The sequence below is a fragment of the Scyliorhinus torazame genome, chromosome 12 (genome assembly GCF_047496885.1).
Source record: "Scyliorhinus torazame isolate Kashiwa2021f chromosome 12, sScyTor2.1, whole genome shotgun sequence".
NCBI lineage: Eukaryota > Metazoa > Chordata > Chondrichthyes > Carcharhiniformes > Scyliorhinidae > Scyliorhinus > Scyliorhinus torazame.
This window is the reverse complement of record NC_092718.1, coordinates 150,603,105-150,630,342: the sequence shown is the minus strand read 5'-3', so window position 1 is coordinate 150,630,342 and position 27,238 is coordinate 150,603,105. Positions and strand designations below refer to the sequence as shown.

The 27,238-nt window shown below is 47.9% G+C and overlaps 1 protein-coding gene across 1 annotated transcript in view; it reads right to left on the bottom strand.

Annotated features, from left to right (window-relative positions):
• Window positions 1–21,724, bottom strand: part of LOC140386658 (linker for activation of T-cells family member 2-like) — a 142,134-nt gene extending 120,410 nt beyond the window's left edge. Inside the window, exon 1 of the mRNA XM_072469185.1 lies at window positions 21,590–21,724. The gene's annotated coding sequence lies outside the window, so the exon portion shown is untranslated. The remainder of the gene's footprint in view (window positions 1–21,589) is intronic.
• Window positions 21,725–27,238: the final 5,514 nt, after the last annotated feature.

Below are 27,238 nucleotides of genomic sequence, written 5' to 3'. Positions count from 1 at the left end.
CTAGGAGTACAGGTCCACAGGTCATTGAAAGGGGCAACACAGGTGGAGAAGGTAGTCAAGAAGGCATAAGGCATGCTTGCCTTCATTGGCCGGGGCATTGAGTATAAGAATTGGCAAGTCATGTTGCAGCTGTATAGAACCTTAGTTAGGCCACACTTGGAGTATAGTGTTCAATTCTGGTCGCCACACTACCAGAAGGATGTGGAGGCTTTAGAGAGGGTGCAGAAGAGATTTACCAGAATGTTGCCTGGTATGGAGGGCATAAGCTATGAGGAGCGATTGAATAAACTCGGTTTGTTCTCACTGGAACGAAGGAGGTTGAGGGGCGACCTGATAGAGGTATACAAAATTATGAGGGGCATAGACAGAGTGGATAGTCAGAGGCTTTTCCCCAGGGTAGAGGGGTCAATTACTAGGGGGCAAGGTTTAGAGTAGATGTACGAGGCAAGTTTTTTACGCAGAGGGTAGTGGGTGCCTGGAACTCACTACCGGAGGAGGTAGTGGAAGCAGGGACGATAGGGACATTTAAGGGGCATCTTGACAAATATATGAATAGGATGGGAATAGAAGGATACGGACCCAGGAAGTGTAGAAGATTGTAGTTTAGTCGGGCAGTATGGTCGGCACGGGCTTGGAGGGCCGAAGGGCCTGTTCCTGTGCTGTACATTTCTTTGTTCTTTGTTGTTCTTTGTTGGTTAGCTCTGCTGCCTCACGGCGCTGAGAACCTGGGTCCAATCCCAACCCCGGGTCACTGTCCGTGGAGAGTTTGAACATTCGCCCCATGTCTGCGTGGGTCTCACCCCCACAACCCAAGATGTCCAGGGTAGGTGGAATGGCCGCGCTAAATTGTCCCCTAATTGGGAAAAAAAAACCTGGACAATAAGTGAAGATCTGTGGAGAAAAATAGAGGCCTTTGGATTGTGGATGATCGATTAACTCAGTTGGCTGGAAAGCTGGTTCGTGTCGCGGAGTGACGGCAACAATGCGGGTTCAATTAATTTCCCATACCAGCCGAGGTTACCATAAAGGCCCCGCCTTCTCAACCTTGCCCCTTGCCTGAAGTGTGGTGGCTCTCAGGTTAAATCAGCGCCAGTCAGCTCTCCCTCTCAAACGGGAAGAGCAGCAATGGTCCTCTGGGACTATAGCGACTTCCGTTTCACTAAGTCGCAAGCTAAAAATCCCACATAGAGACCATGAGGCAAATGAGGAGGTGCTTGAAATAGCAAGAGCAAAAGGAGCTTGAATAAAGTGAGCCAGAAAAGAAAATGTCAGTATTTCGATCATTTAAGCTACAGAGATCTCTTCCAGAGGGCACAGTGCAGGGTGAGAGAAAGAAGGGGCAACCTGGACGTAGGTGGATGACAGAGCCATTGCAGATGAACTACAGTGGATATGTGATGCACTATCAATTACCACAAAGATGAGAGTCGTGGAATAATCGAGGCTTTATTGAGCAAAGGTGTTGTGCCTCCTGTAGCTGGAACCAGAATGGCTGCAGCACCGGCGAGCACACACTTTTATACACCACCTACTGGGCGGAGCCAGCAGGCAGGGGTTTACCCATGTACCTCTACTATACGGCCTTACCGTAATACATGTAATACTACTTAGTGGTGACTACCACATTCACCCCCTGTTAAAAAAAAGAGTCCGGCGGGGGTGGTGGAAAAACATTACAAGAGTCGGGGGCCTTGACCCTCCTCTGCGATCGCCTCAGTTCTGGTGGTGATGTGGGCGCCGACTTGGTTACCTGTGACTCCGGGAGCGTGTTGTCTTCGTCTTCTTCACCCCTGAGTAGAACCAGTGGGGGAACGGACCCTAATGGGGCAGGGCAGCGGTGAGGTTCGGAGGGTGAGTGGCGCAGGGGTGAATGAGGCAGCCGGGTGGGGGGGGCGGTGTCAGGTCGGGGGTGGGGATCCAGCGGGTGCCAGGTCCCGGAGGGAGACTGTGTCCTGGCGCCCTTCGGGGTGTGCGACGTAGGCGTACTGCGGGTTCGCATGTAGGAGGTGGACTCTTTTGACCAAGGGGTCCGACTTATGGGTCCGCACATGCTTGCGAAGGAGGATGGGTCCAGGAACTGTCAGCCATGTTGGGAGCGAGACCCCGGAGGTGGACTTCCTGGGGAAGACAAACACACGTTCGTGAAGGGTCTCGTTAGTCGCGGTGCAGAGGAGCGACCGGATGGAGTGGAGCGCGTCGGGGAGGACCTCCTGCCAGCGGGAGACCGGGAGAGTTTTAGACCGTAGGGCCAGCAGGACTGCCTTCCAGACCGTCCCGTTCTCCCTCTCCACCTGCCCGTTTCCCCGGTGGTTGTAGCTGGTCGTCCTGCTCGAGGCAATGCCCTTGCTGAGCAGGAACTGACGCAGCTCATCACTCATAAAAGAGGATCCCCGATCACTGTGGATATAGGTTAGGAAACCGAACAGAGTGAAGATACTGTGGAGGGCTTTAATGACCATGGCAGAAGTCATATCGGGGCATGGGATGGCGAAAAGGAACCGGCAGTACTCGTCAATCACGTTCAGAAAGTACGTATTGCGGTCGGTGGAGGAGCCTTTGAAGTCCACGGTGAGGCGTTCAAAAGGGCGGGAGGCCTTCACCAGGTGCGCTCGATCTGGCCGGTAGAAGTGCGGCTTGCACTCTGCGCAGACCTGGCAGTCTCCGGTGACGGTCCTGACCTCCTCAATGGAGTAGGGCAGGTTGCGGGCCTTGACAAAATGGAAGAACCGGGTGGCAGAGGTCATAGTGGAGAGCCCGGAGTCGGTCCACTTGTGCGCTAGCACATGTACCGTGGGAAAGGGCGTCAGGGGGCTCGTTGAGCTTCCCCAGGCGATACAAAACCTCGTAATTATAGGTGGAGAGCTCGATCCTCCACCTCAAGATCTTGTCATTTTTGATCTTGCCCCGCTGTGTGTTATTGAACATGAAGGCAACCGACCGTTGGTCAGTGAGGAGAGCGAATCTCCTGCCGGCCAGGTAGTGCCTCCAATGCTGCACAGCTTCCACTATGGCTTGGGCCATACCTAGATGGTGACGTTATCTAGGTACGGGAAGGTGGCCCACAGTCCGAACCGGTCAACCATTCGGTCCATCTCTCACTGGAAGACTGAGACCCCATTGGTGATGCCTAAGGAAGTGATAGAGGTGGCCATCTGCTTCAAAAGCAATGTATTGGCGGTCCTCCGGGCTGATGGGGAGCTGGTGGTAGGCGGACTTCAGGTCCACTGTGGAAAAGACCCGATACTGCACAATCTGGTTGACCATGTCAGATATGCGTGGGAGGGGGTACACGTCGAGCTGCGTGTACCGATTGATGGTCTGACTGTAGTCAATGGCCATCCTGTGCTTCTCCCCAGTCTTTACTACTACCACTTGAGCTCTCCAGGGGCTGTTGCTGGCCTCAATGACCCCTTCCCGCAGAAGTCGTTGGACCTCCGCCCTGATGAAGGTCCTGTCCTGGGCACTGAACCGTCTGCTCCTAGTGGCGACGGGTTTGCAATCCGGGGTGAGGTTCGCAAACAGGGAAGGTGGGTCAACCTTAAGGGTCATGAGGCCCCACACGGTGAGGAGGGGTAGGGGTCCGCCGAATTTTAAGGTTAAGCTTTGGAGGAGGCACTGGAAGTCCAGGCCGAGTAACAGGACAGCACAGAGGTGGGGGAGGACGTAGAGCCGGAAGTTGCTAAACTCTACACCTTGGACGGTGAGGGTCGCGATGCAGTACCCCCGGATTTCCACGGAATGGGATCCGGAGGCCAGGGAGATTTACTGGGTGACTGGGTGTACCGGGAGGCAGCAGCGCCTTACCATAATGGGGTGGATGAAGCTCCCTGAGTCAAAAAGGCAGGTCGTCTCGTGCCCATCAATCTTTACCGTCATTGTTGTGGTCGCGAGGTTGCGGGGCCGGGACTGGTCCAGAGTGATCGAGGCGAGCTGCAGCAGATGCTGGGAGGCCCCGGGCTGGTCAACGGTGGTGGAGGTAGCGGCAGGCGATGAACGGCCAGATGTGCAGGGGTCCTGAGACGCCGTCCAAAATGGCGCCGAAGATGGCAGTGGCCATGGGGCGCACATGACGGGAGGCATCGAAGATGGCGGCGCCCACGGGCCGCACGTGGTTTGCAGTGAAGAAGATGGCGGTGTCCACAGGCCGCACGTGGCTGGTGATGAGGGAGATGGCGGCGCCCCTGGATCGCACGTGGGGGGTGCAGGAATGGCCGGACTGGAAACAGCAGCGACCGACCGGGCCTGGCAAACGGAAACAAAATGTCCCTTCTTCCCACATCCGTTGCAGGTCGCGCTCCCCGCCGGGCAGCGCTGCCTGGGGTGTTTGTTCTGCCTGCAAAAATAGCACTTGTGCCCCCCAGGGTTGGCTGGCTGCCGCGCGGCGCAGGCTTGCGGTGAGCTGGAGTCGGCAGCTGGTGGGGCCCACGATGCCCACGAGGGTGCCGCGCGGTCGGGGGCATATGCCTGGACGTTACGGGAGGCCACTTCTAACGAGTTAGCGAGCTGCCTAGTTCCCGCAAGATCAAGCGTACCCCCTTCCAGTAGCCGCTGGCGGACGTACACAGACCTCATGCCTGTAACAAAAGCGTCTCGAATTAAAAGTTCTGTGTGCTGGACTGCCGAAACTGCCTGGCAGTCACAGTTGCTACCTTGGATGTGAGGGCACGCCAGAAATTGTCCAGAGACTCCCCGGGGAGTTGCTGTCTCGTGGCCAAGAAGTGCCTGGCGTATAGTTGATTTACTGGTTGAAAGTAATGTCCCTTCAGGAGCTCCATCGCTTCAGAGTAAGTGGGCGCATCCCTGATGAGAGGAAAAAGGTCAGGGCTCACCCATGAATAAAGGACTTGGAGCTTCTGCGAGTCCGAGGGTTCCTCAGCAGATGTTCGGAGGTAGTTTTCGAAGCAGGCTAGCCAGTGGTCAAAGGCGGACGTAGCGTTGGCTGCTTGAGGGCTCAGCTGCAGGCGATCAGGCTTGATGCGGAGATCCATCGTTTTAAAAATTACCATTGTACCTCTACTATACGGCCTTACCGTAATACATGTGCTACTACTTAGTGGTGACTACCACAATATGCAAGGATGAAACAAGACAGATAAGTGAGACATTCTATGACAGCTGCTCTCCTGGTAGCCAAAAACAGCAGCAGAGGAAAATGGCATTACAACCAATTCAATATTAAGAACTTCTCTAAACTCTTCAGGAAGAATGTGATGAAAGTTTTTCCCCAAAACACAACCATTCTGCAGTGACGGCCATATTGCTTTCTCTGCTCCATCCAGTGAGAGATATGGAAATGATCACCCAGGGCATTTTTTTTTTGTTGCCTGGCTGTAAAGACAGGGAGGGGACGGGTGTGGTGCAGAGTGGGGGCTGCCAAGTCTTGATACTTCAGCCATCACAAATGTGAGGTGGGTTTGATGAATCAGGCAGTCTTTCCCTACCTATCGTTTCCCTGTGTTTGGAGCATAATTTAGACATTGCACAATATACAATCCTACAAACCCACCCAGGAACAGGATTTCTTACAAATTAATTTCATGGGATGTGGGCATCGCCCGCGAGGCCAGCATTTATTGCCCATCCCTAATTGTCCTCAAGAAGGTCAAATGGCCCACTGAGCCTGTTACATATGAACTTATCAATTAGGAGCAGTAGTAGCCCATTTGGCCCCTCGAGCCTGCTCTGCCGTTCATTCAATAAGATCACCGTTGATGTGATTGTGACCTCAAGTCCACGTTTCCACCTACCCCAATAACCTTTGAATTTCTTTGTTAGTCAAGAATCTATCCAACTCAGCCTTAAATGTATTCAAATGACCCTCCCTGCTTCCATTGCTCTCTGGGGAAGAGACTTCCAAAGACAGACAAGCCTCAGAAAAATGTTCTTTTTATCTCGGTCTTAAATGGGAGGTTATAAACAATATCCCCTAGTTCTAGTCTTTCACAAAGCGGGAAACACCCTTTCAAAATCCACCCTGTCAAGTTCCTTCATGATCTTATATGTTTGAATAAGATCTTTTCTCAATTTTCTAAACTCCAGTAGATACAAGCCCAGCCTGTCCAAACTTTCCTCATTAGATAACACCCCGATCCAATGTATCAGTTGAGTGAACCTTCTCTGAATTCTTTTTATTTATTCTGGGACAGCAGTTACTGATCTTCCCAGAGGGCATTTAAGAGTCAACCACATTGCTGTGGATCTGGAATCACATGTAGGCCAGGTTTCCTTCCCCAAAGGACATTAGAGAGTCAGATGGTTTTTTTGCGACAATAATTATCATTAAGACTCTTTTTTCATTGCATATTTCTCTTGAATTCAAATTTCACCATCTGGTTCCAGAAAATAGGTTCCAGATTGGAAAAAAGTGAATGTGACCCCTCTATTCCAAGAAGGAGGGAGGCAGGCAGCAGGAACCTACAGGTCAGTTAGCTTTTGTCATAGGTTCCAATCTGATGGGACCTTTCCAGAATCTAGGAAGTTTTGGAAAATTATACCAATAACCCTGCTATTTCCTCAACCACTGCTTTTAAGACTCGAGGATGAGAGTCATCAGGAACTGGAACTTGTCAGCTTTTAGTCTAATAATTCTCAATGATCTTTCCTTGACGATTGTAATTGTTTTAAGTTCCTCCCTTTCACTGCCTGATTCACAATTAATTTTAGCCAGCTTAGTCTTCATAGCCCCCATAACTGCCTTTATTTCATTTTAAAAGACTTGTCTTAGATCCACTCCTCTCTCCCTCAAACTGAATGTGCAATTCAATCACATTATGATCACTGCTACCGAGAGCACCTTGACTACAGTCATTAATTAATTCTGTCTCATTGTACATTGTCAGATCTAGTATAGTCTGCTCTCTGTCTAATGCTAGAATGTGCTGCTCGAAGAAACTATACAACATGGTATGAATTTTGTACACCACCAGCCAGGCAACATCCAAAATAGAATTCTATTTGTTTCTGATGTCCGAGGGGTGGAGATATAATTTTCCATACAGTGGAAAATTTTCATTCCTAATATTCAGCATTGCATATTTTAAAAGCGAATTGTGAAGAGATGGCAAGAAGATTTAACACTCGGATAGATATCTGCTTCATTGTGTTCACATCCTCTCCATCGATATCTGGTCCAGCTAAACAGAATATTTGAGCAAGGCTATATCAGTTCAACTAAGACTGAACTTCCAGTGACGGCACGTAGGTGGAGGTCGCACGTTGGGTAGCTCCTGCTCGAGGCTCTGGTTTTTGGACTTTAATGTCGGTGTCAGGGGCAGCTATTGAATGAGCTGATACAGGAAGGTATAAGGAAGGTGGGAGAAGGCGCCGAGGTCCCAGGTTCAATCCTGGCCCTGGGTCACTGCCCGTGTGGAGTTTGCACATTCTCTCCATGTTTGCATGGGTTTCGCCCCCACAACCCAAAGATGTGCAGGTTAGGTGGATTGGCCACGCTAAATTGCCCCTCAAATTGGAAAAAATGAATTGGGTATTCTAAATTTATTTTTAAAAATAGGAAGGTGGGAGATGTCGAAGCCCCAGAAGGAGGATACTTGGAAAGAAGGGGGCGAGCGAATGTCTGCCGTCGAGTGAACGGGTGAGTCCGGCAGGAAGAAAGGTGGTGGAGGCTGGATCGCTGGGTGGGGCCGTTCTCCTCAGATGGAAACCCTGACCGAGGTGATGGCTGGAGAATTTGAGAGGCAGCTCACCAGCATATGGAGCTGCTGCGGACGGAGACGATGAAGGAGTGGGTAGAGGAGGCGATTGCCCTGGTGAAGGCGGCAGTGTTGAAGACATCGGCCGAGGTATGAGAGTAAGGAGAGAAGTTGAACTGGGTGGAGGAGGCTCTGTCGCAGCAAAACATACGAATCGTGGGCCTGCCTGAGGGGGTGGAAGGCCGGAGGCCGGCCGAGTACTTTGCAAAGATGTTGGCAGAGCTATTGGGGGAGGGGGATGAACCCTCCCGATAGGAGCTGGACAGAGCACATCATTCGCTCAGGCTTAAGTCGAAAGCAAATGAGCCACCAAGGGCAGTTATAATTTGCTTCCATAAGTTTCACGTCAAGAAGAAGATCCTCAGTTAGGCAAAGCAAAGGCAAGAGGTGAATTGTGAAGGTGTTTGTACCAGGATTTGACAGTGGAACTGGCGAGAAGGCGGATGGCATTCGGACGGCTGAAGGCGGTACTGTATCGCAACAGTGTGAGGTTTGGCGTGGTCTACCCGGCGAAGCTGAGGGTGCCATACAACTCGAGAGATTTCTACTTCGAGACGATGGAGGTGGCAAAGGTGTTCGAGAAGGCTGAAGGACTGGGACTGAAATGGGAGATTGGGCTGGGATTGGGACTCAGATTGTGGGGATTGGAACTGTGCTTTATCTATATTTCTCTTTTTGCTTGATTCTTGTTCTGTGTTTGTTGGAGGGGGGACCATCTGGGTTTTGGGTTAATTGAATGGGGGAGGGTAGTTTACCTTTGCCTATAGTTGGCTACAAGTATATTGGGCTTTGGGGTTCAGGCGGTTTTCTGGGGCGTGGTGTTGCACTAGTTTTGTTTGTTTTTCAGGGACTAGGTTATGGGGGAGGGGATTGGGAGAAGGGGGCCTGGGCAGGGGTCTCCACACTAGCAAGCGAGGGTTGGCTAATGAACGGGCATGTGGTGGGGGGAGACGCCGCGGTCGTTGCAACCTGGTCGAACAGGTTTCGACAGGCCTGGGAGGTGTGAAAGGTGTGGGAGGGGATCAATACTGGGAGAGGTGTTTGCAAAAGGAAGTGAATGGGGAGATTCTGGGAGGAGGGAAGGGGTTCAATGGTAACAAAGGGGCGGGCTAAGTCTGAGGGGCAGGGCCCGGGGTTATGATGATGGCAGATAGGAGGGCTGTCTGTGGGTGGGGGGGAGGGGGGGGGGGGGGGGAGGGGGAGAGACACCCCTAGTCAGAATAATGACATGGAACGTGAGGAGGTTAGGGGGACCAGTGAAGAGATTGAGGGTTTTTACACATTTGAAGAGCTTAAAGGCCGACGTGGTGATTCTGCAGGAGACCAATCTGAAGGTGAAGGATCAGGTGAGGCTTAGGAAAGGTTGGGTGAGTCAGGTGTTCCATTCAGGTTTCGATACCAGGGCTCAGGGGGTAGCGGTATCGATGGGCAAGAGGGTGACGTTTCAGAGAAGATGGTGGCAGATCAGGTGGGCAGATACGCGATAGTGACAGAGGCGCTAGAGGGGTGGTTGGTGGCACTGGCGAGTGTATATAGTCCCAACTGGGATGGTGTGGGATTTGTGAAGAGGGTGCTGGGTGCCATCCTGGTTCTGGATACCCATGAACTGATAGGAGGGAGGATTGGAACATGTTGCAGCAACTGAAGGTGGACAGGTCTCAGCCACACTCGCTGGCCCAGTTGCGGTGGAGGTGGGGAGGGGGGCTGGGGGAGGAGCGAAGGCATTAGCTGGGCTCATGAGGGAGATGGGAGGAGTGGACCCATGGAGGTTCTTACACCTAAGGGGAACGGGAGTATTAGTTTTTATCCCCGATACACAAGGTGTACTCAAGGGTTGACTTTTTCATGGCGGGGAAGGAGCTGACGTTAGGAGGTCGATTTACTCAGCAATCGTGATTATGGATCATGCTCCGCATTGGATGGATATGTTTTTGGAGCAGGGGATAGCCCAGATGCTGGGGTGTTAAATGGACGTGGGGTTGTTAGCGGACCGGAGCTTTTGTCATAAGATCGAGAAGGTGATTGAGGAATATGTGGGGTTCAATTGCATGGGGGAGGTTTCGCAGTCAGTAGTTTGGGAGGCTCTGAAGGCTGTAGTGAGGGGGGAGGTGATCTTGTTCGAGGTTAAGATGGACAAGAGATTTTGAAGGTGGATGGGAGGTATGGGGGGGGCCCGGGCCTCCTGGTCAAGAGGAAGGAGTTGCAGGCGAGGTTCGACCAATTATCCATGGAAAACGTTTGATCGTTTACAGCGGCAGATCATCAGCGTACAGGGTCACCCTATGCTTTCCACCCCCACCCCTCACTATCCTTATATGTGATACTTGAGTATCCAATACTTGATGGCGGTATTGGAGAGATTTGGAATTGGGCTGAGGTTTGTGGCATGTACAGTACAGGTTTGTACAGTAACCGATGGCAAGTGTTCGCACTAACAGCAAGAATTCGGGGTATTTTACACTGCACCGGAGTATAAGGCAGGGGTGCCCTATGTCCCCCCTATTGTTTGCATTGGCTATAGAGCTCCTGGCCATTGCATTAAGGACTGTGGAAGGGGATAGTAGGGGTTGGGGGGGGGGGTGCGGAAAGCACAGGGTGTCCCTATACACCGATGATCCGCTGCTGTATGTTTCAGAACCAAGCACATCAGTGGGGAGTATAATGAATCTGCTCCAGAGATTCGGCATGTTCTCGGGGTATAAATTTAATTTGGGAAAGCGGGAATATTTTATGGTCTCCCCGCCGGGAGTAGGGGTGGGGGAACTGCCATTCTGCTTGGTGGCAACCCATTTTAGATGGGTGCAGGTGGCCTGGGATTGAGGAGGGCTCCGAAAGTATAATTTCACTAGCTTGGCGGGGAGGGTGAAGGTAAAGGCCAATTTGTTGAGGTGGGACAACCTCCCTCTGTCATTGGCGGGCCGGGTGCAAGCAGTTAAAATGAATGTTTTGCCGCGGTTTCTGTATTTATTTCAATGTCTGCCAGTCTTTTTACCCAAGTCCTTCTTCAGGGGTGTGGACAAGTTGATCTCCTCTTTCATTTGAGGTGGGAGGGGGAGAATATGGCCAGGATTAGGAGTGTAGTTTTGCAGAGGGGACGACAAGCGAGGCGGGGAGGGGGGGTTAGGCCTCCCAAACTTACTCTATTATTATTGGACGGCGCATGCGGAGAAGGTGCAGGGCTGGAGCAAGGTGTAGGGAGGCCCTGTGGGTAAAGATGGAGGCTGGCTCGTGTAGCGGGTCGGTGTTGCGGGTGCTGGCAACGGGGCCGCTCCCAATGGCTCCAGGAAAATACTCGGTGAGTCCGTTGGTGGTGGCCAAATCAAAGATTTGGAGGCAGTTTAGGCAGTACTTTAAGCTGGGGCCGGGTCAGGGGGATCCCAATCAGTTTGAGCCAAGGAGGATGGATATGAGGTTTGGAGATGGGATGAGAGGGGGATTAAGGAAATGAAGGATTTGTTCTTTGGGGGAGGGGGGGGTGCCAAGAGGAGTTGGGAGAGAAATATGGGTTGGCGCAGGGGGATGAGTTTAGGTACATGCAGGTTCTGGACTTTGCAAGAAAGGTTTTCGTGACCTTCCCGATAGCACCAGCCTCCTCGTTGCCTGAGGCGATGCAATGGCGAGGGGTTGGAGAGGTGGGTCACTTCGGCAAGATATGGGAGGATCCTGGAGGAGGAGCTGGGGTGATGCTGAAAGAAGGAGCATAGCGTGAGGTGCTGCGAGGGGTGAATACCTCGACTTTGTGTGCAAGGTTGGGTCTGATACAGCTGAAGGTATTGTATAGGGCATACCGCACAAAATGAAGGATAAGCCAGCTGTTCGAGGCGGTGGAGGATGGTTTTGAGCGATGTGGGAGAGGCCCCATGAACCATGTTCCTATGTTTTGGTCCTGCCCAAAACTGGAAAGATTTTGGAGGACGGTGTTCAGTACAATCTCAGGGGTCTTGCATGTGGAGCCTGGTCCCCTAGAAGCCATATTTGGGGTGTCGGCCCGAGTTGCAGGCGGGAGCAGATGTCTTAGCCTTTGCCTCGCTGACCGCACGAAGGTCTTGTTGGGGTGGAGTTCAGCTTCTCCACCCTGTGCCGCGCGCGGCCTGGCAGTGGGGCCCTGGAGTTTTTGACAGTGGAGGAGGTTCAAACTGAGGGGGGTGAAGGAGGGGTTCTACAATTGTTGGGGTTTGTTCATCATGTACTTTCGGGAGTTGGTTGCCGTTGATTGCTGAGGAAGGGTCTGGATTGGGGGGGGCTTTCTGTGTTTGGTTGTGATTGTTTTTGTATTGCTGGGGTTCTTTGTTTTTGTATGACGAAAATGGTGAAAATCTGTCGAATAAAAATACTTCTTCAATAATATTTTTTTAAATTGTTCAACTTAGTCTGGGCATGGAGGCCTGGAGAGGGGATTGTTGCTTCAGATTCTGCATGGTTGCCAGGGGCGGGGTGGGGGCACGGTGGTGGAGGGGGAGAGCAGATATGGGTAACAGGGAAGAAGAATCATTGGGTCCCCCCACCTCCTCCCTTCACCCCTCCCAACTTCACCCCATCTCGCCAGTGTTGTCTCAACGAGTACCAACTCCATCCCTTCTCGTTCTGCCCTGCTTCACTTCACCCTTTCCACCCCATCTCTACTCTTTACCAACTTAATCTCCCTCGCCCGATCTCTCTTCCCCCCCCCCCCCCCCCCCCCCCCCCCCCCCACCCCCCAGCAAAAACAGCTATACACTTTCTCAAAGCTCCAAAACCTAGGACTTGGCTCCTCACTTTGCAACTGGATCCTCGACTTTCTGACTCATAGACTACCATCAATTAGGATAAACAACACCCTCCACGATAATCCTCAATACCAGGGTCCCACAAGGCTGCGTACTTAGCCCCCTACTACACTCCCTGGACACACACGACTGTGTGCCAAAATTTGGCTCCAACTCCATCTACACGTTTGCTGACAACACGACCGTAGTGGGTCAGATCTTGAACAACGATGAGTCAGAATTCAGGAGGGAGATAGAGAACCTAGTGGAGTGGTGTAACGACAACAATCTCTCCCTCAATGCCAGCAAAACTGAAGAGCTGGTTATTGACTTCAGGAAGCAAAGTACTGTACACACCCCTGTCAGCATCAACGGGGCCGAGGTGGAGATGGTTGACAGCTTCAAATTCCTAGGGGTACACATCACCAACAATCTATCCTGGTCCACCCACATCGACGTTGCGACCAAGAAAGCACAACAGACATATATTCCCTCAGGAAACTAAGGAAATTCGGCATGTCCACATTGACTCTTACCAACCTTTACAGGTGCACCATAGAAAGCATCCTATCAGGCTACATCACAGGCTGGTATGGCAACAGCTCGGCCCAAGACCATAAGAAATTACAGAGAGTTGTGAACGCCGCCCAGTCCATCACACAAACCTGCCTCCCATCCATTGACTCCATCTATACCTCCCGCTGCCTTGGGAAAGCGGGCAGCATAATCAAAAACCCCTCCCACCCAGCTTACTCACTCTTCAACTTCTTCCATCAGGCAGGAGATACAAAAGTCTGAGAACACGCACTAACAGATTCAAAAACAGCTTCTTCCCCACTGTTACCAGACTCCTAAACAACTCTCTTATGGACAGATCTGATCTCTTCACACATCTTCTCTACCGCAAAGTACTACGCCCGATGCCTGTGTTTATGTATTTACATTGTGCATCTTATGTTTGCCCTATTATGTATTTTCTTTTCATGTATGGAATGATCTGTCTGAGCTGCACGCAGAACAATACTTTTCACTGTACCTCGGGACACTACAATTCTACTTCTCCACCCCAACCAAGAAACCTCCCTGATTCCCCCACCACAATTGCCAAACTGTCAGAGATGGAAAGCCCTCCTTCATTGTTCTGACCAGTCCGTCTCCTTTATGAGGTGAGGGCATGATGGTTTTGAGGCATTTTTCAAGGTGATCACTTCAACTCGTTGCCCTGATATTTCCCATGTCCCAGCTCTGCTTAGTTGGTATAACAGACGATGGCTAAAACATTTTGTAGGGGCAGCACAGTGGCGCAGTAGTTAGCACTGCTACCTCAAGGCGCCAAGAACCCGGGTTCGATCCCAGCCCCGGGTCACTGTCCGTGTGGAGTTTGCATATTCTCCCCGTATCTGCGTGGGTCTCACCCCCACAACTAAAGATGTGCAGGGTAGGTGGATTGGCCACACTAAATTGCTCCTTAATTGGAAAAATATTTTTAAAAATTGAAAATGTTGCAGCTCTTAACTCGTCTGTATAAACTCTATCCCATCTAGCACAATATATTAATACAAACTCATAGAAAAATGTGAAAAAATAGCCATGCTTACACACTGCATTAATAAGACCAGACAAGTTATTGCTCTTGGATTCAATATATTTCGACAGGGCCCTGATGAAAAAACCCTGATTTGGCTCTGGCTCAGGCTCTCAGGGCTGAGGGGGCGAGTGTTAAATACCAACCGTTCAGGTTTTCTTGAAATCCCCAGAAATTAAAGTAATCACCTGGAGGAAAGTAAAACGTTTTTTTTTTCATTTTCTTTCAACGTTTTTTATTTATTAGTTATAGTAACGGTGGAAAGAGGGAGGAACAGTCAAGAATCATTCAATCAGGTACCAAAAGAGTTCTGTTTCCAATTGGCCAGAGCATGGCGATGTGTCAATGATGGACATGTCAGGCAATTAATAGCGGGGACAGGGCGGTGGGAGCCAGGAGATCGTGTGATTGAACTTCTCAGAATTTGTCTTGGCAATGCTGCATAAGAGCTAGGAGCAGCGGTAGGCAATTCAGCCCCTCGTGCCCTCTCCGCCATTTAATACGATCATGGCTGATTTCCTCTCAGCCTCAACTCTACTTTCCTGCCTGTTCTCCATAACCGTTCAACCCATTACTAATTAATAATCTGTTTATCTCCTCCTTAAATTTACTCAAAGTCCCGACATCCACCTTTTGAGAGAACTAATTTCTTCTCATCTCTGTTTTAAAGTCCCGAAAGACGTGATGTTAGATAAATTGGACATTCTGAATTCTCCCTCTGTGTACCCGAATGTGTGCGACTGGGTCTTTTCACAGTAACTTCATTGCAGTGTTAATGTAAGCCTACTTGTGACAATAATAAAAATTATTTATAAAGATTATTAGATTATTAAATCTGCTACCACTTATCCTAAAGCTATGACTTCTTGTTCGAGATTGCCCCACAAGAGGAAGCATCCGCTCTACGTCTACTTTGTCAATACCTTTTATCATCTTATGCTTGTAGGCCCGAGTCTTAATCTACCCTCTTGACATGGATCGCATGTTGGATTTATCATGGGTTAATTTGGAACGGTGAATCTCCCTTTATGACATCTGCACGGTAAACCTATTTGTCTCAACAACTAAAACGTCACCATTCATTTCTGAGCCCTTGTCACTTTATCAGAGACAAAATGGTTCCATTGCAGGAAAACACTTAGAAGGAGTAACAAAAAAAACTGGAGGGGACAATTAATCAAAAGTCACACAATTTCTCACAATTACTGACTTACTGTAAACTTGATAAATACCTGGGACCGTTATTTACGGCAGGAACTAAAAGCTAACTTCAATAAATAGCTATCAGTTACTCTATATATTAGCTACAAATATCATAGAAATCTTCATAGTACAATCATTGGGAATATTGATGGGCCAGTAAAATACTATGCTTTTAATAACAGTAACTTAAAACAGGAAGGGTTCAGTCTGCACACTGTTACTAAACATATACATATATAATCAAAGAAGGCATCATATAAATCTTTTTAAAATATCTGAGCGCAGCAGAACGGTTTGCCATTTGAAAGTGAGACAGTACTCGAGTGTTCTGAAACTCGAAAATAAAGCTTTTTCACGTATAACCCTGTTTTCTGAACAGTCCGTGTCCATTTTGGTACTCTGATCTAATGCATATCAAGGAGACACAATATTAATATTCGACCGAGGCCATTTACTTGTGAAATCAGGATGCACTTTTTTTCCCCCAGATTAAAGGTAGCAGAAATCTGGAACTCTCGCCCAAAAGGTTGTGGGTGTTGGATCAGCGGACAACTATAACCCGGTCAAAAAAACCATACAGCACAACATGGCCATGTCAGCTCTTTGAAAAGATTACCACTCCTCTTCTCTATTCCCATAGCCTTGCAAATTGCTCCCCGTCAAGTATATACACAATTCCCTTTTGTACATTATGGCTGAATTTCCTTCTCCCATCCTTTCAGGCAGTGCACTCCTGGATCACAACCGCGTGAAAAGAAATCTGCTATCTTCTAGCTGGTTCTTTTGTCAATTATCTGAAGTCTGTGCGTATTGACCTTCCTGCCAGTGGAACCCTTCCCCCTATCCAATGTCAAAGCCCCCAAAATTCTGCACTTTTCTATTAAATGTTCTTCTCTGTTGTAGGATGTCTCTAGTCTCTCCACATGACTGAAGAACTCCACAAATGTATCTCCCAATCCATTGGGGAGTAGAGGTTATGTTCATGCTTTTACTCGTCTCTCTGGTTGCCCCAATCCCATTTCTGATTTTGTGTCCTTTCTTACAAACCCTGCTATAGAATGGTGTGTTTTTATTTAAGGGCATTGCCGACTAACTCTCTGCACTACGGTATTAAACAGCCTGGACCAAAATATTAAAGATATTACAATATGGTTTGATTTATTTTTGAACACTAGGTACTACCAGAAACTAATTAGCTGGTGCAACGTGTAGTAAAGAGCAATTTTTGTTTGGGGAAGATAAAGGTTCCCAAACCTTTGCATCACCGAGGCCCTCCTCACATTATGGCTGGGTCTGATAAGAGATCGATTGCTGTAATTTTTAAAAATATAAATTTAGAGTTCCCAATTCATTTTTTTTCCAATTAAGGGGCAATTTAGCATGGCCAATCCACCTACCCTGCACACGATTGCTGTGATTAATCAATAACGCCATCATCATTATAATCATGTAACTACCAGAACGTCAGAAGCAAAACTAGGTGGATTCTGGTCTTCTTCATCGAACAATTTCAGTATTCCAAATGGTCATTTCTCTCATTGCTACTTTGTGGGATCTTGCAGCGCAAAACATGCTTTGCCCAGGTACTTCCAGCACACTTCAGGCTAATTAATTATATGTGATAGGCACAGCATGATCTTGGGGGCACCATGACACCTACCACTCCCCCCACAAAACGTCCCTTCTCGAGCTGTAAGGGAGAAACTGTGAACCAAACTCAAGGCGAGAGAGTTCTAGAGAATTGGTGGTTTGCTACATTACATTATTTCCGATTAAATGCCACGCAGGAGATAATCTGTATTCTCAGTTTGACCTTTTATCATGAAGATGACATAACAGAAAATGGCACCCAGCAAAACAGTACATTTTCCCCATTCCGAATTTACGAGAGAAGCAACGAATCAACAGACGATGAAAGAGGACAAGGAAGGGAAGGAATAAATTCAGGTCACTACAGGCTGCACTGCTTAATTTTTCATGAGAATGACGGGGGAGGTGGGAAAGGTTTGGCACCGGAAATTGACCATGAAGTGTGTTAAATTGTGGCTTTACCAACATCCTTCAGGGAAGGAAGAATGAGTAGACATTAACCCCTCAGACTTGTTCTCCCAGTGGAAATATTTCCTCTCTACTTACCGTATCTGCACCCCTTAATATTTTCAACATTTTGTTCAAAACATCCCTTAACCTACTAAATTCCGAGGCATGAACCTCAATTTTATGAAATCTCATCTTGTAAATTAACCCTTAGTGTCCAAATACCATTCAGTAAATCTTGACCGCATGCCGGTCAAGGCCAAAATATCCTTCCTAAGGTGTAGTTTCCAGAACTGTTCACGGTACTCCAGATGTAGTCTAATCAGAGCTGTGTATAGCTGAAGCATAACTTCTATCCTCTTAAAGGGCAGCACAGTGGTTAGCACTGTCGCTTCACAGCTCCAGGGTCCCAGGTTTGAATTCCGGCTTGGGTCACTGTCTGTGCGGAGTCTGCACGTTCTCCTCATGTCTGCGTAGGTTTCCTCTGGGTGCTCCGGTTTCCTCCCACAGTCCAAAGACGTGCAGGTTAGGTGGATTGGCCATGCTAAATTGCCCTTATTGTCCAAAGGGGTTGGGTGGGGTTGCTGGGTTACGGGTATGGGGTGAAGGTGTGGGCTTAAGTGGGATGCTCTTTCCTAAGGGCCAGTGCAGACTCGATGGGCCAAATGGCCTCCTTCTGCACTGTAAATTCTATGTAAATCGAAGTAAATTCTGTTCCGCCAGATACAAAGGTTAGCAGTCTTTTAGTTTTTTAAAATAAATTCTGTAACATTTACAACATTTTAAAGATCTATGGACCTGAACCCTCCCCCCCCCCCCCCCCTCCCCCCAAACTCTTTGGATGTCCAGTGTTTCCAACTTTTCACCATTTACAAAATACTGTTCTGTACTTTTTTAGGTCCAAAGTGAGTTGCCACACATCTGACAACATTTAACACAATTTGTCATTTACTTAATTTAATATTTAAATATTGCTGAAAAGAGACACATGTTCCGAAGCTTTTCATCTTACACTCATCAGGACAAACACAAGAATGTCAAATTTCAAATAATCACAATTTATACTACAGAAGAAGAGGGTGCTGATTGACTGGCAAGTTTACTCTGATTGGTCAAGGCACTGCAATGGAGAAATCAACAGGGAACTATAGACTCCCTAAGCTCCTGGATAATTACAAAACGGCGCAAGGCTTGAACATATTCCTTTTGTTTGCAGGGAACAGGTCTCCGAGTATGAAAGTATGTCGCTTCTAACAAGCGTAAATGAGTCAAACTATGAACTCAACTTATCACATCAAACTGGTTGTTTGTGTCACTACTACAGTACTCAGGATTGTTCGGCATGTGCTGCCCAATCATGGAATCACATCTAATGGTAGACATTTTGTTTTGGGTTTTGCAAGTTACTTGAGTACTCAGCCACCTAAAAACAACCGAAGGAACAAGCATTTAATCTGATCAACCATCATTGGCCTATGTAACTGTCACTGTATTGGCACTGAAATTCAAACACAACGTTGTTCTATTGTGTGGTAGGCAGAAAGTCTTTTTGGGCTGACAGTAGCATTTTGATAGTGGGAGAAGCTTCAGCAATATGTCTCTATTTACAACAATATTCAAGTTTTTACTACCAAGCAACTGTGATTAATATTTCTTTGTTATATACTTCTACCTACACTGCTTACAATGTCCATCATCTTTGGGTCATTGGCAAGCTTGAATTTGCAGCTTTCTATCCATTATCTAAGTCATTAATTAATATAATGAAGAGTTAAGTCACAAAACAGATCTTTGCAGGACAGCGCTAGTCACATCCTCCGATAGAGTAATTGCTCATTATCTCTATTCTCGGTTTCCTGTAGTTAAGTCAAATTCCAAACCAGCTCAATAATTTGCCCTCAATCCCATGAGTTTCAGCTTTAGCTAAAAGTCTCTTGTGATGAACTTTACTGAACACCTCCTGCATGTCTATATAAATAACATCCATGTTCAATCACCTCTTGAAAAATACAAAGCATAACCTACCCGTGACAAATCCACACTGGCCCTCTCAGATTAGCTGAATTTTTCAAGGCTTATCACTCTAATTCTAATTATAGATTCCATTCATTTCCCAACAACAGATGTTGGCCTCACTGTTCTATAATTCCCCTGGTTCCCCCCTCTCAATTTTGTTAGAAACCTGTCACCTCCTACCTGGTCTGGTCTTCATCTGACTTCAGTCTCCCACCCCTACACAATTGACTCTTACTGTATTGAGGGTGTCTAAAGATGGGTGGAGAAAACAAATTTGCAACACTGTCACCCACCCACATTGTGGAAAAATCCAGAGCCCTGCAGATTTTCTTCACTTCTAAACTATTTACAGAACAACAATTCTTGGGCGACTTATCCAATCAAATAGATGAATGCTGGACAGAAGCATCGATAATGTTCTGAGTAGGGTGTACGGGAGAGCAAGGGATACATGAGGCTTTATGCTGTACCGTCAATGCCAAGTGACACAAACAAGTCTCCAAACTTCAAAAGCCTGTGAAGAACTTGACACAACATACACAATATGTAAGAAATTAAATGCAAAGTTGCCATTTTTTGTTCCGCAAGGGCATCTAGAGCAGGCATTGTCAAACTCGGGGGCGCGACCCACAGGTGGGTCACGGGCGGGTGTCGGGAGGGTCGCGGAGTAGTCCGTCGCGGCGCTCCCGATCCCACAACAGCCGCAGCAGCCGGCTGCAAGCAGCCTTCAAAATGTACGCGAACATGTAAAAGAAATGCAGCCGCACTGCGCATGCATGTCAGATCATCGACGCGCATGTGCAAAACTATGTGCATGCACGCCGATGATCGGGCACGCATGCGCAGTGCGGCCACTTTTTTTTTTAACGGTCGCAGCATTTTGTTTTACAAGTTCGGTGGTGTGTTATTATTTTATTCATTTTTTTTTACAGGTTCAGGGGGGTTTTATTTGATAAAATTTTACAGGAAAAAAATACAGAACTTTGGACAGAAGAAGACTCCATACTTTCTGACATCGGAAGGCTTCACCTTCATCCAACAGGTTCCATTGGAGGAGCGTGTACAAGGGCCAAAGGGACCCAAAACCATTTCCTCCATTTTTGTCAGCAGCAAACAAGGTAAGCGAAAATGGTGGGTCGCGCAGGTCGGCCGGCGTGAGTCGCGAACATCGGCCGCCGTGGGTCGCGAAGGTTGGCCGGCGTGGGTCGCGAAGGTCGGCCGGGTTGGGTCCCGAAGGTTGGCCGGTTGGTAAAAATGGGTCCACGGAAAAAAAGTTTGAAGAACACTGATCTAGAATTAGTTGGGTCAATGGGGTTGAGGCAGAGATCAGCCAGCCATGACCAAACTGAATGGTGGAACAAGAGGGAATGCTTGAATAGCCTCCTCCTGTTGCTATCTCCTGCAGTTTGGTTTTGCTGACTGGAATAACTTTCCCTCCATTACTCGGGTCACCAACATTAGGGAATTGAGAGCTTGTGGTCAAAACGAGTGTTGCTGTTCAGCCAGATGCTGAATGGCTGTTATGTATTTGCACTTGACGGGCCCTCCAACCGCAAACAAGGCTTAACTTTTAAGTGCATCCGTTTCATTGTCAAGAATGGTGAATCTTCCAAATGGATCGGGAGAGTAGCCTTCTGACACAGCTAACGACATCCTACACCCAAGATCTGAATAAGATTTATATCTTGTCGGCTGGGCTCACCCCCCTTGGGACGCTTAAAGTAAAAAAAAAAGATAACAGGCGCATAGAGCGAATGCTTAACTAGTTTATGCTGGAGTTAGTCCAGTTCAGAATTCCCAGATTTCCCTGGATTTGAAGGGGCGTGGGGGTGGGACAAATTGTGTGGACCAATGACAAATGTTACTAGAATCGGGTTGTGTCTCTCAGGTCGCCTGAAGTTGGGATCTGGAAACAGCTCTGGTTCTGAATCTGGACCTGGCCAGTCACGGAAATTTAACACAGACGTTATAATTGAAAAGTTGAAGTCTTGCCTCGTCCGAGCCAAGCACATTTAACGCAATATTGGATGTTGCCCTCTACGATCGCACACTTATTTTAAACCATAAACTACTTATTTTACCGATTGGGTTACAGTCAGTCATTTTATATCAATTCTTCCGGTTTGAATCATTTGAAGATCGTTTTTGCATTAAATTAGTAACTACTAAATGCACTGACTTCCTTTGGAGACACATTGGCTGGAAACTGACACACACACCCCAAGAAAGAAGCATGTTGATTTCAGCAGCTAGGGGCGGGAAAGAGGTCAGGTTGGAGGGGCCAAGTCCCTTACCGGCTGCAATCTCAGGGGCTCCTTCCACGGCCTTTCATTCTCGTCTCTCCGATCTCGGGGCAAGGAGATTGAATGTGAAAGGCAAATTTTAAAAAAACGTTCGAGCTGCAGTTTCCGCTGTTTAACAGGAATCCTGCACCACATCCGCCCCCCCCCCCCCCCCCGTGCTTTGAGTCTCTGATACTCATCAGTCCAGGGCGCTTCACCTCGCTGAGGAACCACCCTGACCGGCATTTGGACTGCAGGTTATCAACCCTCCAGGGATAGGTAGAACTTGCTTCGAGCAACCGTGAAGAAGAAACACTTTTTTAAAAAAAATCAATTCCTTTATTTTCTTTGAATATCATTCTGTATTATTTGTAAAACATTGGCAGGTTGGGCCATGAAGAGCCTTTCGCTTCCAATTGGCCCTGGGAGGGGAAAAGACCCATTGCAAAGTGGGATGATAGTTTTGACCAAGAGCAAGGGTGTGGGGTGAAAGACTCTGGGATAAAACTCCTCAGAAATGCATCGGAATTAAGCCTTCCGAGCCTGTTCTGTCATTGAATTAGACCATCGTTTAATTACAGAGATGTGTCAACTTCATGTAACCGTCCTGATGTTGCAACCTTTAGCACCATGTGCCTGGCAAAACGTTATCAATCTCAGTTTTGAAATGTTTCATTGATTTCCCAGTCTCAATAGTGTAGACCAATTGTATGATTTAACGCGCGGGGTGGGCGGGAGAGTCCCGTTTTGGGTGCGTTTTGCGGGGTGTTGGGGCCGAGAACTACCCCGCTATGAACGGGATTCTTCTTTTGGCCTCAGCGAGGAACGCCCCACCAAGATCGCACTTACCTTCATTTCCATTTATAAATGCCTTCCCGATCTCTGGACCACCCACCGCGAACTCCGGACCCCTCCAACATCTCAACTTACCAGTTAGGGGGTCCCGGAGACGGAGAGCACCCCCAGCGTACCTCATAAGGGCAGGGCATCCTGGGGCCTGAGACCTAGCTGTGTCAACTTGGCACTGGTATCCTGGCAGTGCCATTTTGGCACCCCGACAGCAAGGGTGCCAGGGTACCACCCTGCCCAGAGCTTGACCACCATGGGGCCTCAGATGGCCTGGGAGACCCCCCAAGGTGCCGTTATCCCACGAGGTGTCCTGCGCATTGCAAATCTCATGAGAGACCTCTAGTGAAATTTAACGGCTTCATCGAGTCCCAATTCCGTCATGTGACGGAAGTGTAAGAGTTCTCCCTGGAGCGCAGGCGGAGTATAAACAGTGAGTAACTGCTCAGATGGTGACTAAAGTATTGTTATAGGGCAGCACGGTGGTGCAGTGATTAGCACTGCTGCCTCATGGCGCCAAGGACCTGCATTCGATCCCGGCCGTGTGCAGTTTGCACATTCTCACCGTGTCTGCGTGAATCTCATTCATTAAATGCGAGGATAGGTGGATTGGCCATGCTAAATTGCCCCATAATTGGGAAAAAATGAATTGGGTACATTAAATTTTTAAAAAAGTATTGTTTGTTATAAATCCTTGGTCGCCGGTCTTTGGGAATCCAGCACTTCTACATGGTCTCAGGATTGGCATTATGGCACAAGGACTTTGTCGCATAATCCCGCTCGTGTTCAATGAAAATTTGTGGACAACTGTGCCAAGTTTGAAAAGGAGTGGTGTATGTACTGTCGATTCTTGGATAAATCAAAAAAGGAACAAGCTTACAACTTACTAAATCTAGCAGGCCTCAAGGTATCAAGAACATTTGAGTCATTTGTATTTCAAATGGATGGAAGGGCAGCACGGTAGCATTGTGGATAGCACAATTGCTTCACAGCTCCAGGGTCTCAGGTTCGATTCCGGCTTGGGTCACTGTCTGTGCGGAGTCTGCACATCCTCCCCGTGTGTGCGTGGGTTTCCTCCGGGTGCTCCGGTTTCCTCCCACAGTCCAAAGATGTGCGGGTTAGGTGGATTGGCCATGATAAATTGCCCTTAGTGTCCAAAATTACCCTTAGTGTTGGGTGGGGTTTCTGGGTTATGGGGATGGGGTGGAGGTGTTGACCTTGGGTAGGGTGCTCTTTCCAAGAGCCGGTGCAGACTCGACGGGCCGAATGGCCTCCTTCTGCACTGTAAATTCTATGATAATCTATGATAATCTAAGACCAAGAGGACCCTGAAATAATTCTTAAAAGGTTTAAGAACATAGGAATAGGAGTAGGCCATTCAGCCCCTCGAGCCTGCTCCGCCATTCAATTAGATCATCGCTGATCTGTGGCCTAATTCCATATTCCAAACCTCTCCTGAATGATCTGGCCCTAATTGTTAGACTATGCCCCTAGTTTTAGAATCTCCAACCAGTGGAAACAGTTTATCTTTATCTATTTAACCTTCTAAATTCTAGAGAAAACAGGCCTAATTTGTATAATCTCTCCTCATAACTTAACCCCTGAAGTCCAGGTATTATTCGTGTACACCTACGTTGCCCTTCCTCCAAGGCCAAAATATCCTTCCAAAGGTGTGATGCCCAGATCTACTCACAGTGACTCAAAATGGGGTCTATTCAGGGTTTTCAAAAGCTGCAGCATAACTTCTGTGTCCTTATACACCAGTCCTGCAGATATAAAGACTAACATTCCATTAGTCTTCTTGATTACACTGCACTTGTACGTGGCATTTTAAAGATCTATGCACCTGAACCCCCAGGTCTCTTTGGACAGCCACTGAATTTAGCTTCATGCCATCTAGAAAGTACCAGATTTATCCTTGTTTGATGCAAAATGGATAACCTCACACTTGCCTACATTGAAATCCATCTGACACAGTTTTGCCCATTCACCTAGCCTATCAATATCCCTTTGTTATTTTATGCTACTATCTATAATGCCCCCCAATTTTGTGTCATCAGCAAATTTGGACATAGGGCCTTCTCTGCCATTATCCAAGTTGTTAATGAATAATGTGAACAATTGCGGCCCTAACACAGATCCTTGCTGAACACCATTAGTCACATTCTGCTAATGTGAGTACCTACCATTATCCCTACTTTCTGTCGTTTGCCAGTCAACCCAGCTATATCAGTAATTTGTCCTGAATTCCTTAGTTAATAGTCTCATATGTGGGACTTTATCAAATGCCTTCTGGGAGTCCATATAAACAACAGCCATAGACATTCCCCTGTCCACTACCTAAGGCACCTCTTCAAAAAGTTCAATGAAGTTTGTCAGACATGACCCACCTGTCATGAATCCATGTTAGTTGTTCCTGAAGAACTGAAAATTTTTGAGGTGTTCAGTTACCCTATCCTTCATTATAGACTACCAACAATTTCCCCACCACAGATGTTAAGCTAACTGGTGTGTAGTTCCCTGGTTTTCCTCTTTTGCCCTGCTTGAAAAGCAGAGTGACTCTGTGTAGAGGTTGCACATTCTCCCCATGTCTGCGTGGGTTTCACCCCCACAACCCAAAGATGTGCAGGTTAGGTGGATTGGCCATGCTAAATTGTCCCTCAATTGGAAAAAAATCATTGGGTATTCTAAATTTATTTTTTAAAAAGCAGAGTGACATGAACAATTTTCCAATCCAGAGGGACTACTCCTGAATCTAGGGAACTCTGAAAGATTTTACTTCGGCATCTACAATGTCCTACCCTACTTCCTTTAACACCCTTGGATGGAAACCCTCAGGTCTTGGGTATTTGTCACTCTTTAGTTCTGTTAATTTCCTCATTATCAATGTTTTGCTTAAGTTAATTTTATTTAGTCAGGGCGGCACAGTGCACAGTGATTAGCACTGCAGCCTCATGGTGCAGAGAACCCGGGTTGATCCCGGCCCCGGCTCACTGTCCGTGTGGTGTTTGCACACTCTCCCCATGTTTGCATGGGTCTCGCCCCCACAACCCAAAGATGTGCAGGGTAGGTGGATTGGCCACGCTAAATTTTCCCTTGTGAAATGTTTTAAAAAACAAATAAAAATTGAAAGAATTTATTTAGTCCTTGTCCACGATCCACTATTAATGTCTCAGGACTTCCGACAAGCTATCCTCCTTTTCTGCTGTAACTACCGAGGCAAAGTAATTATTCAGCCATGTAATTATGTCTGCCATGTCCCCACAGTCCCTGACAATATCCCCACTTTCTGTCTTGAACGGGCCAATACTGCTCCTGACCATCCGGTTTCCCTTTATGTAACTATAAAACTTCTTCTTGATTTTTATGTCCCTTGCAAGTTTCCTTTCATAATCCTTTTTAATGGCTCTTATAAGCTGCTTTGTGTTCCTTTGCTGGTCTTTCTATTTTTCCCATTCGGTAGGATCTGTGCTGCTTTTTGCATTTGCCTGCCAGTGAAGAACAGTTCTTGACAGGCAGGCGTTTAACTCTACAGACCAAAGATCTGACAAATCGATACAATTATACTCTGCAACGTTTAAAATCTGTGCGAAGAAATTAGAATTTGGCACCCTTACTGATGAGTTAGTCAGAGATCGATTAGTCTGTGGAGTCTGCAATGACCTAGTTCACAAGCAGCTGCTGCAAGAGACAAATTTAAGACTAAAAGCAGCTATTCGTACTTCCATGCGAAACAAACAGTCTGAAAAAAGCAGTAAGGAGTTCAGGTGGGTTAACAACTTTTTTATTAATAAACATTTTATTGAGGTATTTTTGGTATTGTAACAACAACAAAATAAACAATGTACATGAAACTATAAACATAGTGCAAAAGCCATCTCCCTTCCTTACAGATCCCACCTTTATTAACCCCCTACTCTAAGCTAAACTAACCCCCCCCCCCCCCGCTTCTGCTGACGATTAATTTTCCGCGAAGTAGTCGACGAACGGTTGCCACCTCTGAGCGAACCCTAACAATGACCCTCTCAAGGCGAACTGGATTTTCTCCAAACAGAGAAAGCTAGCCATGTCCGATAGCCAGGTCTCCGACTTCGGGGGCTTTGAGTCCCTCCAAGCTAATAGTATCCGTCTCCGGCTACCAGGGAAGCAAAGGCCAGAACGTCTGTCTCTTCCTTCTCCTGGATTCCCGGGTCGTCCGACACCCCAAAAATCGCCACCTCTGGACTCAGTGCCACCCTTGTTTTTAACACCGTGGACATGACATCTGCAAACCCCTGCCAAAATCCCCTGAGCTTCGGACATGGTTCGCTGGTCCTCCCGCACATTTTGCACACCTGTCTTCCACCCCAAAGAATCTGCTCATCCGGGCCACTATCACGTGAGCCCGATGAACGACCTTGAATTGTATCAGGCTGAGCCTGGCACATGTTGTGGACGCGTTGACTCTACTCAACGTGTCTGCCCATAGACCATCCTCTATCTCTCTTCCCAGCTCCTCCTCCCACTTGTGCTTCAGCTCCTCTGTCTGCGTCTCCTCCAACCCCATAAGTTCCTTGTAAATGTCAGAGATGCTCCCTTCCCCTACCCACCCTCTGGAAACTACCGTGTCCTGAATCCCCCTTAGTGGTAGGAGCGGGAAGGTTGACACCTGTTTACGAAGGAAGTCCCGCACCTGCAGATACCTGAATTTGTTTCCCCTCACCAACCCAAAATTCTCCTCCAGCGCCCTCATACTCGGAAAGCTCCCCTCTATAAACATGTCCCCCATTCTCTGAATCCCTGCCCTCCACCATATCCGGAACCCCCCATCCATAC